This window comes from Sinohyriopsis cumingii, chromosome 17 (assembly GCF_028554795.1).
Source record: "Sinohyriopsis cumingii isolate HCF-2022 chromosome 17, ASM2855479v2, whole genome shotgun sequence".
Classification (NCBI taxonomy): Eukaryota; Metazoa; Mollusca; class Bivalvia; order Unionida; family Unionidae; genus Sinohyriopsis; species Sinohyriopsis cumingii.
The window spans coordinates 50422811-50438705 of NC_142977.1; the positions used below are offsets into that span (position 1 = coordinate 50422811).

Below are 15895 nucleotides of genomic sequence, written 5' to 3' on the forward strand. Positions count from 1 at the left end.
ATAGGAAAGATGTTACCAAGTAATAGAGGATTCGACCAATGTGGGTATGTGAGAAAGCTTGCCAGTAGCTACTCGTGGGTCGGTGGTTCTTCCTGGGGTTTTCCCGGGTTCTTCCTCCACCATTAATACTGGCCGCCATACATAGCCTATCATGTGCTGAAAAATGGCATTAAACCCTACAACAACAACAACAACAACCAAGTAATAGCAACTAGAAGTTATGGCTTGGTGGATTAACCAACAAGACTTAATGAGCAATACATACACCTACAATCCATTTATTGAGTGACCTTTCTTTCAGACAAACCAAGCACTTCTGCTATAAATCAATATACTTTTAATTACCGTATACACTCACTTATAAGATGAGTCCAACTGCAAACTGCACAGCCCAAGATCTGCTGTCGCATAATGCGCTGGCAGATCTGGGTTTGTGCAGTTTGTTAGGAGTAATCAGTGCAGCAAAGAAGATAGACCTTGCTCTGGAGGCAAACTATGCTATGGCAAATCAGGATAGTCTGTTGTTTGAAGTTTGACTTGACTTATAAATGAGTGTATATGGTACAGACTTCCTTACACCAAAAGCAGTCATGAAACTTGATTACATTCTGTCATTAGTGAGGGGATGTATGGTAATATACATTCAGCAACAATGGTCATCTCTTAGTCTGCACATCTTTCTTTCATCTGATGAGATTAGTTTTATGTCAGTCTATATAAATGTCAAAGGCATTTCAGTATATAAGGCACCAAGATTTTATCATACTACCTGAAGCTTTTCAGAATTGCTGCTGTAAGTTTCTGCATACAATTTAAATGTGTTCTGTGAAAAGCAATGTCGCTGACAAGAGCTGTTTAACGTTTAGCAGTTTCCTGCTTTTATTGATACTTTGTTCAGATTTCATACACGACACATGGTACTGGCATAATTATATTAATAATATTGGCATAGTTCTACCAGTATAATTTATGTTCACATGTCAAAACTTCTCTCTTGTGGATGTTTCCAAATCCTCCTGAATTTTGGGTCACTCCTTAATTTATTTAGTATTTTGGATCTATCCACAGTCTACATCAAACCACTTTTGTTTGCTTCTCCACTATTTTGTTTATAATTACTGTTCACATTTCAAATTAGACCAATCATTTAATTTTAGCAGAAAGGGAAGTCCCCAAAACAAACTGAACAAATTGTTTTGGGCTGTGTTTGTAGAATATAAGAACCTATTATTTTCATTATATTATCTGAAAAATAACTATGAGGTGAATGAGAAAAAATACCCAAGTTAGAAAGAAAATTCCAGCCTGCTTGCCCCTCCCCAAAAATGTAATGGTCTGTTCCTAAGATGACACTCCAGTTCTGCAGATACTGCAGGGAATTCTGTATAACCTCTATTATACTGGGTCAAACACATTCTGTACAACTTCTATGATTATACTGAGTCAAACACATTTTGTACAATCTCTATGACTATACTGGGTCAAGCACATTGTATACAACCTCTATGATTATACTGGGTCAAACACACATGAAATCTGGGTTAGCAAAATGTGGACAAGCTGACATCTCTTCGGTTCACACAGAATAAAGTGTAAACCTCATTCAAATTATAGCAGTTCCGACATTATGCTAATCTACTTGTGCGAACAAGATAAATGTACCACAATATAACCTAGTCCCTTATAAAAAGTCACTTTGGTCATGGATCCCATTATTCTGGATGAATCACCCCTTCAAATTCCAACTTAGTTAATTATAATTGTCGCGTAACTTCACGTAAACGTCAGAACGATCCATAATGTTTCTTCAAAAGTATATATGCTTACAATTGGGTGCAACCGTAAACAACACAGACCGTGATCTTCTGTTTCATAAAGTGCTGGTGGATCGGGGTCTATCTTGTTTGTTTTACTTATTATTGCTTTCGTAAAAACTGCATAGACATGCCAGCACATTATGTGACAGAAGATCTGGTTTATGTTGTTTGCAGTAGGACCCTACTAACAAGCAAATACCATAAATACTCGCTTACAAGATGAGTTCAACTGCAAACCGCACAGACCCAGATCTGCCATCACATAATGAATCCCTCCAAGGAACTGATGATCTACTGACTGAAAAGAATTTCTTCTTTTTAACTGCAGTGTGGAAACCATCTTTGATGTTCTTCATGAATAGCAGGATTTTCAAATTAGTTGGTGTGGTGGACATATTGGATCCGAACATGGCACTATTTTCATTTAGGACTAATAAGACAAAATAAAATGGATTAAAATGTTTTCTGGTGGAAACCTCATGTTGATTTGACTTTCCGTTTTGGAAAGGCAATGACTTTCAAGATGGTGGCCATATTTGATATCAGACTGGCACCATTTCTATTTACTACCAATAAAACACGATGTTGACGTGATCAGACATCTAGGCAAAGCAGTTTTCATAAAATTTTCAAGATGGCCATTGTGCTAGTCATACTGAATCTATGAATGGCACCATTAGAATCAAACAGATATCTTACAAAGCTGTTTAGTAAAAACACCATGCTGATACACCCATCCATTCAAGAATATTAGTGATAACAATATTTTCAATATGGCAGCTGTTTTGGCCATATTGGACACTAGTTCAATAGAATTTGATTTTGGACAAACTAGACATTGTAAAAAGTTCTCTGATGAAAACTCCATGGTAATCTTACTTTTCATTCAGGAGCAAAAACAAGATTTTCAAGATGGCCACTGTGGCGCCATATTCAACATCAGATTGGCACCATTTTCATTTAGCCCCAGCTCATGTCTTAAAAAGTCTTCTAATGAAAGTGTCATGTTGATATAACCATCCATTCAGATTAAGTAGCAATTGCGTATGGGGGGGTCTACTGATAATGTACGTACACATAAGAAAACGGGGGGTGGGGGGTGGAACCTTGATAATAATTTGTCTAATACATAACCTATTCAACTGTGTTCAGTCTGCATTTGAATTTTAGCAGACACTAGACAAACTGTTTAAAGTTACGCAGCTTATTTCTTTGATGCAGCCAGACATTCAACGTTGGTGGACTATCTGTTTTATTAAACATGTTAATATTATTAATCATTTATGGTTTCTGCGTGGATTAAATATAGGATGTTCTATAAAATTCGGGGGGGGGGGGGGGGGCCTGCATCAAGCATACATATGAAGGTGTGGAGTGTATAAAAGTATGCATGTGTATAGGGATGGAAGAGGAGTCAAGCTTTGCCAGATTTCTGCGTACATACTAAATGGATGACCCCTTAGGACCAGATGGACATCAAAAGAATTTTTTTTTTTGTAATCCCCATGCTGATTCGACCATAGAAGTTGCAAAAGCAAAATTTTAATGATGGCCATATTGGATGCCTAAGCAGAACCAATTTCAGTTAGGATGGACAGACAACAGATGATGGATGAACAAGAGACCATCCCTTAAGTTCTTCTGGTCTATAACCAGCGGATTTAATAAGGAGAGCAGTTATGACAACTCAAGATATTCTTGAGGAGATAAAGCCATCAACTGCATAAAATAAAAGCCATTCACATGTACTTTTGTTATCATGCTTTCAAGCCATTACAGATAATAACCAAAATCAAGAGATGTGACCTTGAAAAAAATCTTAGCATGCTATCAACTTGTTTACTAAAGAGCAGCTAAATACAGATTACAATCTGTTAATACAATGTCTGTTTTTCAGCTCATTTTACAAAAATGTAAGTGAACTCGGACTTGATTTCAAGGCCGAATAATCTAGTTTTCAAACATGTTCACAACAGTTGTGACTTGTTGGAAGTCAGATCTGCACCTTCTTTCATTCAGAACCAATTAGCTACTGCAAGAAGTACTATAAAGAAACCCAATGTCATTGCAACCACCTGCTTAAGTCAAATATTGATAAACTCGATTTACAGGATGGCTATCATGGCTGCCCTGTTGAAGGTCAGATAGGCACCATTTTCATTCAGGACCAACTACGCAGTGTAAAACTGTTGTAGTGAAAACTACAAATGGATAGAACCATCTATCCAAAAGAAGTAGTGATAATGAGATTTTCAATTTTGCTGGACAAATAATGTAATTTTAATTTAGTAACAATTATTACTGTAAAACATTTTTTGGTGAAGAGATTATGTGAGAAATTGCAATAACAAAATTACTAAGATAACCACCATATTGAACATTTTTGGAGTTCAGATTAGAACCATTTTTAATTAGAGCCAACTACATCTCATACGAAATGCTAAAGTGAAAACCCTTATCAATATGTCCATCTATTCAAAAGGGGTAGTGAAAACATTATTTTTTAAGTATCTATCAAGGTTGTCATACTCGTACTCAAATTTGCACTGCTTTCATTTAAGCATATATGTATATATAGGGTTTATAGGCACATCAGCCAAATTCTGGCTACACTAGGCAAAAAAGCTACATTGCAGAATATTAACAGTAAAAAAAAAATTGCTTAAATCTATTGGATTTTAGGACCTCTAAATATTGTATGAATTGTTTTAGTGAAGACTCCATTACAATCAATTTTTGCTGAAGATGCAGCAATGACAAGATTTCAAGATGGCTGCATGACAATTATTTCAGATGTTGAAGAGACTCTTTTTACATTTACAACCAACAAGACCTTTGGATAAAACTGCCAAGTTTCACAATCTTTAATTCTGCAAGTATTTTACGGAAAGTGCCTATAGCATGTTTTTACAGGAAGTGGCAATAACAATCAGGTATCATACAGGAAGTGGCAATAACAAGTATTTTACAAAAAGTGCCAATAAGAAACAGGTGTTTTACAGGAAGTGGCAATAACAAGCATTTTACACAAAGTGCCAATAACAAAACAAATATTTTCTAGGAAGTGACAATAACAAATATTTTGTAGGCAATGGCAATAACAAAAACAAGATTTTATGGGAAATGGCAATAAAAAAACCAAGTATTTCACAGGAAGTGGCAATAACATATGAATGCTAATGCATGCTGGATGCCAGATGCAGGATTACACAGAAGCACATCTGGACTTCAAACAGTAGAGCCAAAAAATAACTTTCTGCTGGTATAGTAAAAGTTTTATGTGAAACTGCTTGGTCTGAGACAATGCTGACCTAGTGATCTCCATATCATATATCATGCCTGCTTGGTCTGAGACAATGCTGACCTAGTGATCTCTATGTCATATATCATGCCTGCTTGGTCTGAGACAATGCTGACCTAGTGATCTCTATGTCATATATCATGCCTGCTTGGTCTGAGACAATGCTGATCTCTATGTCTTATATCATGCCTGCTTGGTCCGAGACAATGCTGACCTAGTGATCTCTATGTCATATATCATGCCTGCTTGGTCTGAGACAATGCTGACCTAGTGATCTCTGTCATATATCATGCCTGCTTTCACAAGCAAATGAAAAATAAGAAGTGTTAGTTTTTAAAATTTTCACCAGACAGATGTACCCTTTATGCTTTTAATTTTCCTCATGTACTAATAATTATGGAAAACAAACATAAATATTTCAAATATCCACCTTATTCTGAAGCAAAAATGGACAAATATTAAAACAAAAAAATTTAGCTCAAAAAATTTAATTTAGAAAAAATAATCAGCATGATTTCTTTTGTTTATGAAGTGAGAGATGGTTAGAGATCAGGAATAAATGTAGTTGCAAATGTCTCAAACAATCATCCAAGGTTAATTACGACTCAAAAAAGGTCAATTACGGCTCACTAAAAGCTGCTTCTGCTTCACTGTAATTCTCCAATGATTAGCCCATTTTTTTAACGAAAAACCCAACTTCCAACTTCCAAACACTTTGGTAAATGTTTCTATTAATAAAATAAACATGCCAAATTATCTATTAACTTTCATCATATTTACATGGTGGGTCCTTTGATTTGTCATGGAATATATACCATATGTTTTCAGTGTACTATTTTGTCCCTTACCCCAATTCCCTCTCATTAGAGGCCGACCACCATACATGAAAGAGTTTTCTGTAAGTGCTTGTCCTTTACTTTAAATCCAAGTGTCTGACTCCTAACAGTTTCATACTAAACTTTTTGTATATTCGATTACGAACCTTAATTAATTAATTAATTAATTAATTAATTATTTAATTTTCTGAAAATAAGTTCATATGGATTTATTTTTACCATCACAGATTAAAATTTGTAAACAAAATGTCTTATTTGACAAAGAAAGGAATAACATGAATGGAAAATAATGAACTTGCATATTCGTATTTTGTATGGATTCAGCCAATGTGGGTATGTGAGAAAGCTTGCCAGTAGCTTCTCGTGGGTCGGTTTGTTCTTTCCTGGGTTTTCCTGGGTTCTTCCTCCAATATTAATACTGGCCGCCATGTATAGCCTATCGTGTGCTGAAAAATGGCATTAAACCCTACAACAACAACAACAACAACAACAATATATCTTGTAAAGTACTGCTGAGCAGTTTATGAGAAACCATTTAGGTATTTTATTTCTTCTATTTTTTTGTAATGGTGGCCATACTTGACACTGGATCAGTATCCACTGTATAATTTTGAAAGATTTTGTGCCAGGATACTGTCGAATTTGGTAAAATTTATGTTCAGTGGTTTCTGAGAAGTCATTTTTAGGTTTTCTAATTTAAGTAATGTCAGTCATACTTAATGGTAGATTGGCATTTGTTTAAAAAAATATTCAAGACCTTCATGCCAGGATGATATCTAACAAATTTGAGTTAAATTCTGTTGAGCAGTATTTGAGAAAAAGTCATTGGTTTTTCTATTTTTAGTAAAGGCAGTCCAATCAGATGACAGAGCTGTATCATTTGTACAGACCTGAAATGCAGCAATGCCAGAATGCTAAAAAAAAATCTGGTCAAATTCTGTTTAACAGTTCTGAGAAGTAATTTACTAATTATATATAATTTTTTTCTCTAAAACTGCAAGAGAATATATGGAAAATATTTTTCTATATTTAGTAACAGTGGCCATATCTTATGGGGAATCAGCATCATTTGGAACAATCTGAAATAGCTTCTGGCCAGGATGTTTTATTTCAAATCTGGTTAAATGGGGAGTCAGCAACATCTGGAAAGAACTTCATGCCAGGATATTATTTCAAATCTGCTAAAATTCTGCTAAAGAATTTCTGAGAAGTTGTAAAATATCATTTGTGAATAGACAATGCTCAATGGACGATTCATGGCAGACAATAAACCATGCCATTAGATCCCTTAGCCTTAAAGCCAGGTAAGATAATAAAAATGACTTTCTAAAACGAAAATCTCAAAACAGCATGATCCAAAGCTATAGTGTGTGTGTGATTTGGATTTAGATTATTAATGTAGCTTTATGAATATTTCAGTCATATCGCTACAATGTCTGCAGTGTGGCAGTTTATAGTGATGCCTAGCACTGAGGCATCATGCTGCAGACATGTGACATCATGTCCTACCCAGTCACATTATCCTGACACCAAGCCAACCAGTCCAAACACAAACCTCTTAATGCTGAGTGCCAAATGAGGCAGCTGCAAGTGCCATATTGTTTAAGTCTTTGGTAGGACTCAGCCTGAGTGTGAACCTGAAACCTCCCGCATCCAAGGCCGATTGTCTAACCACTTAGGCCAATGGAGCAAAGTGTCAGTCTCTTAATAGCTGGAAACACCACAACTTAAAAACAAGTCACGTCTGGGCATCCCAATGTTATAAAGTTTTAAGCATGTTTCAGGCTCATATTAAATTGGCAATAGCAAAAAACCTGTTTGGACTGAAACCTCAGTAAACCCAACTCCCTTGTAAACTGAAATATAGTAAAATATTTAGTGGCTAATTAATGCAATGGTCTGTTATAATCACATGTTATTGACCTTGTACAAGGCAACAGTTCTCTAGTTTTCTCCATGATTTTGTCTTGTGTTATCTGATTAATGTCAATGAGTATCCAATAAAATCAGTACAGGAATGGTCCACTATCGTATGTTATCATCTACCATATTCAACAATGAATACCACAAACCCACCAGCAAACAGCAAAGACCCAGACTATCACAGTATATATACTTTATCAGGCAAATCAAGGTCAATGGTGTTTGCCTAAAATATTATGGTAGCATGATCTGTTGGGATTGATCTGTTTCTATATATGAACTGTTTGCAATTGGTTGTATGCACAATACATGAGTAAAGACAGCAAAATTATTCCTTAAGATTATTTGCTTTAATCTGAAAGCCATTATTATACAATCTATCATGGGGGCCCCGAGTGGCCAAGTGGTCTAAAGCGCTCACTGTTATGGATCACTGCCATCTCACCTCTGTCTGCGCTAGTTCGAGTCTCAGGCTGTGAGAAAGCCTGCCAGTAGCTTCTCGTGGGCCGGTGGTTCTTCCCAGGGTTTTCCAGGGTTCTTCCTCCACCAATTATACTGGCCGCCATGTATAGCCTATCTTGTGCTAAAAAAGGGCGTTAAACCCTACAACAACAACAATCTATGATAAGGTTTGATTCATCTGTTAATTTATTCAAGTCCATTACAATAGGGTATAGCAGGTATACACTCCTGGTTTTCTGAATATATACTGCACCAAATCAAAAACGATGACTACAAGCCTTGACAACATGAAAGCTTAGTTATATGTGTTAGGTTAGGCTATAGGTTTGGTGGCACAGCAATACAAGTAGGTTGTTTACTGCCATGATAATGAGAGTAAAGTGCCCTGTCCATGGACACACCATAGTAGCTGACCCAGGCTGGTCTGATGGTAAGATTCGAACCTGTACCCTTTCATTTCTGAGTCCAGCATGCTAACCACTGAGCCACCATGGCTTTTAGTTACATGTGTAGTTACAGGTTCTAGCTTTTGGTTTAAGTCAGAATTATTCCACATCCATTGAAATCCAGCTAATGTAAACTAGAAAGAAATTAATAGAAACTGGCTCAATTTCTGTATTTTTCCCCTGTCTGCTTGGCCAAATGAATTTTTATACAAGTACGCTCATAATCGAATTTAAAGTATCTGAATATGACCTTCTCTATACAAAAGTTTGAAGAAAAATTGGCTTGCTAAACAATTCTTTATTTTGCCTCAAACACTTCTGCTTTTTACAACTTTTTAAAACTGAGCATTCACTCTATGTTTTGTATTATAACCCAATGGTATCATGAGATACAAAAAAAATCTGGTACATAATGAATACTTAAACAAAACAGATTCAAACCAATATAAGTGTTCATGTATTCTATTTTAAATCTTTAAACATGATCCTATTGTTCAAATGGTGGCATTCACTTTTTACTTAGAAATTCACCCCATAGAGCTGCAAAATATGAAACTGTGGAATGGATCCTTAAGGACCCTTGGTATTTTTTTACTTTTTGTTCATTCTTGTTCTTTTAAATTAAAGGTATAAAATGTTCTCTGTTTGAAGATAATTATTCTCTCTGCAATACACAATACATGTAATCACCAGTCAATATGGCACTTTTGTGTAATTTTTGATAGTTTTGCAATGCGTCACTTTTGTAAATGTCGTAACTGAACATGATATGACATACCTGCAGAGGAAATTGGTCACATAATGGACTCATTATTGAACTTGTTGAAGATCTTGATGACATAAGAATATATTCCAAGAGTGATCAAAATCAGATTACACAAAATGCACATTCTAAGTTTGATCAAAATCAAACATGGTTTCCAAACATGTCATAGCCAATCAGATGCAATCACCTAATTAGCATGTGCGAATCTCACTTATTATTGAACTTGTTCGGGATCTTGATGATATAAGCATTTATTTCAAGTTTGATCAAAATCAGATTAGAAATGCAACATTTAAAAGTGTGACATGTTCAGCCTACTAGATCCAAGATAATGTAATTATTATGCTCTTTATGAAACCTATGAGATCTAAACGATATAACCATATACATGTAACAGAAATATGGCCAATAGAGTGGTAACTAGGTTAACCCATCAGATGCAAGAATGCTTCTTTAATATGCATGGATCTCACACACTATCACACTCGACCGAGATTTCGATGATTAAAACCCATATTCCAAGTCTAATTAAAATCAGATTAGAAATATGGAGTCCATAGTGACAACAAGCAATTTTTGACAGACAGACAGACAGACACACAACACACTACACATGATGAATTATGTACATAGCCTTATGGCCAGGTAAACTACAATTATATTTTTGTTTTAGGAAGTGGATTATCCTTCTCAATCTTCAAACCACCAGCCCATTTACCCTTATCATAAGTTCACCTCAACTTCAATCACATTTATTACCACATATACTCACTTATTAGCCCAACTACAAACTTCAAAGATCCAGATCTGCTATCGCACATAATGCACCAGCAGTCTGGGTCTGCGCAGTTTGTTAGGAGTAATCAATAGAGCAAACAACACATACCCTGATCTACATGCATATCATGCTATGTCATATCTGGATCTTTGTTGTTTGCAATTTGAATCGACTTATAACTGAGTACATACAGTAGATGATCATAAAAATATAAATGATTTGAGAGAACTATTGATTTGGAGTGAACTAATCCACTGCAACAAAATACATTTGTGACATTATTTTACCCTATCTGATCACAAAAGCCACATTACCTAATCAACCGTTTGTGTTCAGGAAAATAAGCCTCTACCTTATTTATTTATTTATTCATGAATAATGCAAACCCTGATGCAGCGGAAAATCTGTAACATTTGCCATTGGAAGCATATTACTGGCATATACAAGCAAGTACGGTATTTCTTAAATAATGGGATACAATGATAGGAGACGCTCCTGTCAGTAGGGGAAATCCCATCTGTAAATCAGAATCTGCAGAATTTGTTGTAAATAATAACTGATGTTTATTGGCCAGTAAAATTAGTAATTTTAACATTACAGCAGCAAGAAAAATTTCTCAGATTCATGACATTTTAAGTATAACAATGTCATCTTTGGCAAAATAAATATATATAATTTTTAAAAAAAGAACCTGTCTGTCCTAATTTTAAAAGCAGTACAACTGGAAACAAACATACTTTATTGGCCTTATGTGAGACAGGCAGATTTCACATGGGCAATTTACCACACATATAAAGGAGTAACTGTGCAAATGATGAGATGAGTTTTAGCCCTTCCGGGCGCATGTGATGTAAATCCAATCAATCAATCAAAAAATGATGAAATTATTATCTAACATGAACTGGTCTATAGAGATTATCATTGTGTATCTAACATGAACTGGTCAGGGAGATTATCACTGTATATCTAACACGAACTGGTCAAAAGAGATTATCAATGTGTATCTAACATGAACTGGTCTATAGAGATTATCATTGTATATCTAACATGAACTGGTCTATAGAGATTATCATTGTGTATCTAACATGAACTGGTCTATAGAGATTATCACTGCGCATCTAACATGAACTGGTCTATAAAGATTATCATTGTATATCTAACATGAACTGGTCTATAGAGATTATCATTGTATATCTAACATGAACTGGTCTATAGAGATTATCATTGTGTATCTAACATGAACTGGTCTATAGAGATTATCATTGTATATCTAACATGAACTGGTCTATAGAGATTATCATTGTATATCTAACATGAACTGGTCTATAGAGATTATCATTGTATATCTAACATGAACTGGTCTACAGAGATTATCAATGTGTATCTAACATGAACTGGTTAAAAGAGATTATCACTGTATATCTAACATGAACTGGTCTATAGAGATTATCATTGTGTATCTAACATGAATTGGTCTATAGAAATTATCAGTGTGTATCTAACATGAACTGGTCTATAGAGATTATCACTGTGTATCAAACATGAACTGGTCTATAGAGATTATCATTGTATATCTAACATGAACTGGTCTAGGGAGACTATCATTGTATATCTAACATGAACTGGTCTATAGAGATTATCACTGTGTATCTAACATGAACTGGTCTATAGAGATTATCATTGTATATCTAACATGAACTGGTCTATAGAGATTATCACTGTGTATCAAACATGAACTGGTCTATAGAGATTATCATTGTGTATCTAACATGAACTGGTCTATAATCATTGTATATCTAACATGAACTGGTCTACAGAGATTTTCATGGTATACCTAACATGAACTGGTCTGCTGCATCTGATAGGGACTGATGTTTGGGTCCCAACATAATTCACTGCTATAGGAAGGGCCATGGTGTCCGACAGTCCTGACCTCAAAAGAATTGGTTTATAAATGACTCATTATTGAACCCATCCAAAATCTTGATGATATTCATTATAAAATCCATCCAAAATCTTGATAATATAAGCCCACATCTCAAGTTTGATCAAAATCTCATCAAGAATGTGGCTTCCAGATGGGTTAAAATCTCAGCCAATCAGACACCAGATCATCTAATTAGCATTAATAGATCTCACTCATAATGAAACTGATCCAAGATCTCCTAAAGTGAAAACATGCACATCCCTAGTGTACAGCATGCACTCAACTGTAAATTGTGTTGTATGCCTGAATGCAGCAGCAAAATTCTGGCTGAGTGTTACAGTGCCAAATAAACGTTAAATTTTGCCAATTAAAAGTCAAGTTCTAAAAATCATAAACATGAAGAGTACTGAAATATATGGCATGATAAATATTTACTCGTAAAAGAAAAAATGTTTTTAGAAAAATATCTTTTAGAAAAATACATAAATTAAAAGCATACAATAAACTCTGTTGCATCAAACACTGGTAGATCAGAGTCTATGCTGTTCACTAAAGTCGCAAGTTGAACAGAAACCAGAGAACCTGATTTTTTGATGTTGCCACAAACTGGGTCTATTTTATTTGCAAATGTATAACACAATCAAATACAACATTAGAGCAAGAAGACTGGAACTCACCTGTATATAATAATAAATTGTTGAAGAAGATGTTCTTGTCACTGAATTTTCACTGCTGAATGAAATTGAACCAAAATGAGCAACTAAGGTAAATCCTCCAATATGATTTTTGTTCTTTCTGCAGCAGGGTTTCTTTTTTCTGTCAAATACATCTCATCTTTCCCTGTAGCTGTCTACATTTCACAACAGTAGAACCTGTTTTAAAGAAAACAAAATAAAAATACATTTGTTTGAAAGTGACATAAAAGTTACACTCGTGTAGTAACAAGAGTTCTCTTATATTGAAATTAATTCTATAGTGGACTACAAATTTCCAGGAACTCATGTCCCCCACTGTCAAAATCTGGTTCAAATCCAATAATAATTAAGTGACTTCTTGTGCTGAAATAAATGTGGATGGGTCTAACAATCAAGGGCTATAATTTCCCTAAAACAACGCAGGCTGCTGACAATCAAACGCTGAAAATGTCTCATAAAAATCAAGACACACACATCAACTTTAGTCGAAATCCATCTCCATCTATGAAGTTTTTTTGGGTGCAATCAGTACAACAAGCAACATAAACCCTAATCTGCCAATGCATTATGAGATGGCAAATCAGGGTATATGTTGTCTGCTGATGAACTTAACTTAATATGCAAGCATATACGACAAGGACCAAACAACATTAGTTACAGGCATATCCATTCAAGAATACTGACTAACTGTTTCTCCAACACATTTGAGAAGCTGCGGTGGCTCAGTGGTTAGTGTTCCAGACATGACTAGAAGGGTGCAGGTTCGAATAATAACATCAGATCAGCGTGGGTCAGCTACGATGGCATGTCCTTGGGCAAGGCACTTTACTACAACTGCACCTGGCACTAAATAACCTACATCACTAAATAACCTACCTGTGCTGCTGTGCCCTAAAAACCAAAATCAACAACAACAACAATAAACACATGCAAAACGCTTTCAGAATGAAAACTATTTTTAGAAGGGATTAACGGGATGATATTTCAAGGTTCCACTATTCTATTTCTTGACTCACTTAAATTATTTTGTGCCCCTTCAACCTCCTTGCAAAACAAATGCCAATCCTTTTGATTGATAAGTTATTATTATTATGTGTGAAATACAAACATGTCACAAGCAAGGCATTCAAAGCACTGGGGAAAAAAAACATACAACTGGGGAGCATCCACCTGTGCATACATTTTCAAAAACTTTCCAATGAAAGAATCAAATGTCAACCTATTTCAATGAAAGCTCACACTCAAATGCTCATTCTCAATAGTAAACAGTATTCCCTGAAAGAGAAAGTATGTATAAACTCCAGTTTTTCCCAGTAAGCTAGATTCATTACTTTCCTATTCTACACATGTCAAAATGTGTTCCAACTTTCAATGTTCCAATAATCATCAGTCCTGAGAATAAATACATAATTGGGAGATTGTATTCTTATCGTGTATGAAGTTGAAACAATATACTCTACTGTAGCAATGGGTGCATCACAAAGGGCCCTGCTCTCTACAACTTTATTTGGCAAGGCCTTAGAACAGGGTCTCAAACTTAAACCACCCTGACGGTCACATGAGGGCATTTTCAATGGCCCAAGGGCCACACCACCTTTGTTATCTATCATGACACTTTGTGATGCCAATCATTTTGCAGGCCACAGGATATGGCTTGGTTGGCAGTGCCACAGAATAAAGCAAGAAATAACTTGGTTTTGCCTTAGAACAACTTGATCATTTTCATCGTACATGCATACAACATTAGGGTGGATAATTGTTTTTCTAGGTAAGCAACTGAAATAGCATGTATCTTGTTGTAGGTTGCTTGCATCAAGATACACTAAAAGCATGATATGTACTGGTATTTTATCCTTACTCACACTCCTGTAGATTTAAGGCAAGTTTCTTTTCTAACTGACAAATTGGTATTTTGAATCTTGTTAAGAAGTGAACATTCTCCAGTTTTGTTCTACAGCTAAAGGGGTAAGTGTTACATTTGTATTTTATTTGATATCTGAAGCATATTCAATTTTAATGTCGTAGCGCGCAATGTTACCTTTATTACTGCGTGGATTTGAAACGTTGTGTGAACTTTTGAATTGTTACAAGTTGCTATTAGGGGTTTAATTTAGTAGCATGTATCTATAGATTTTAACTGCATACCTGTTATTATGATCAGTTTGGTTTTATTGTAGCTGTCTGTATGTATGTCTATACATATGTCTGTGCGCATGGTGGCTCCATGAAGGGTGGGTGTGGCCAATACAAGTGGGCCAACCCAATTCAGGAGAACTGTGTGTTGTCTGTACGTATGTGTGTGCGGGTATATCAGGCTGTCTGTCTGGCTGTCTGTGTGTCTATACAGACATGGAAGATGATGTAACGATCAAGGCCATATGAAGATGAAACCGCTAACTTGTAAACTTGTGCGCATGATGGATCCATGAAGGGTGTGTGTAGCTGATACAAGTGTGGGCCAACCGAAGAATTTGGGAGAACTATGTGGTTTGTCAGTGGACACATTTGCAAGTTTTTATAAATATTTATAAATCACATGGCTGTACAAATGACCGAGTCATATGTTCGTTTCAATTGATTGTTGTTTCAACTGATTACAATTGAGTCATTTTGATTACCAGTATATGAGATTATTTGAATCTTATTTTCATCACATGAGATTATGTGAATCTCACTTTCATTACACGAGATTATTTGAATCTTATTTTCATTCCATGAGATTATTTGAATCTCATTTTCATTCCACGAGATTATTTGAATCTCACTTTCATTACGTGAGATTATATGAATCTTACCGTCATACATCTGAATATATGAATCATTTTTTGTTTGTTTTCCTATTTGTGAATGTTTGGATAAAGTAACTGAATGAGACATATGTTTAGACCGTGAAAAAAATCACTGTATTTGTAGAATATATATATTTTTATTAATTCATTTCATC

At 35.2% G+C, this 15895-nt stretch overlaps 1 protein-coding gene across 5 annotated transcripts in view; it reads right to left on the minus strand.

Annotated features, from left to right (window-relative positions):
- Nucleotides 1-15895, minus strand: part of LOC149778675 (uncharacterized) — a 144975-nt gene that overhangs the window by 75450 nt on the left and 53630 nt on the right. For all 5 annotated transcript variants that reach the window (XM_089939483.1, XM_089939485.1, XM_089939484.1 and 2 more), the window contains exon 2: nt 12934-13128. The gene's annotated coding sequence lies outside the window, so the exon portion shown is untranslated. The remainder of the gene's footprint in view (nt 1-12933; nt 13129-15895) is intronic.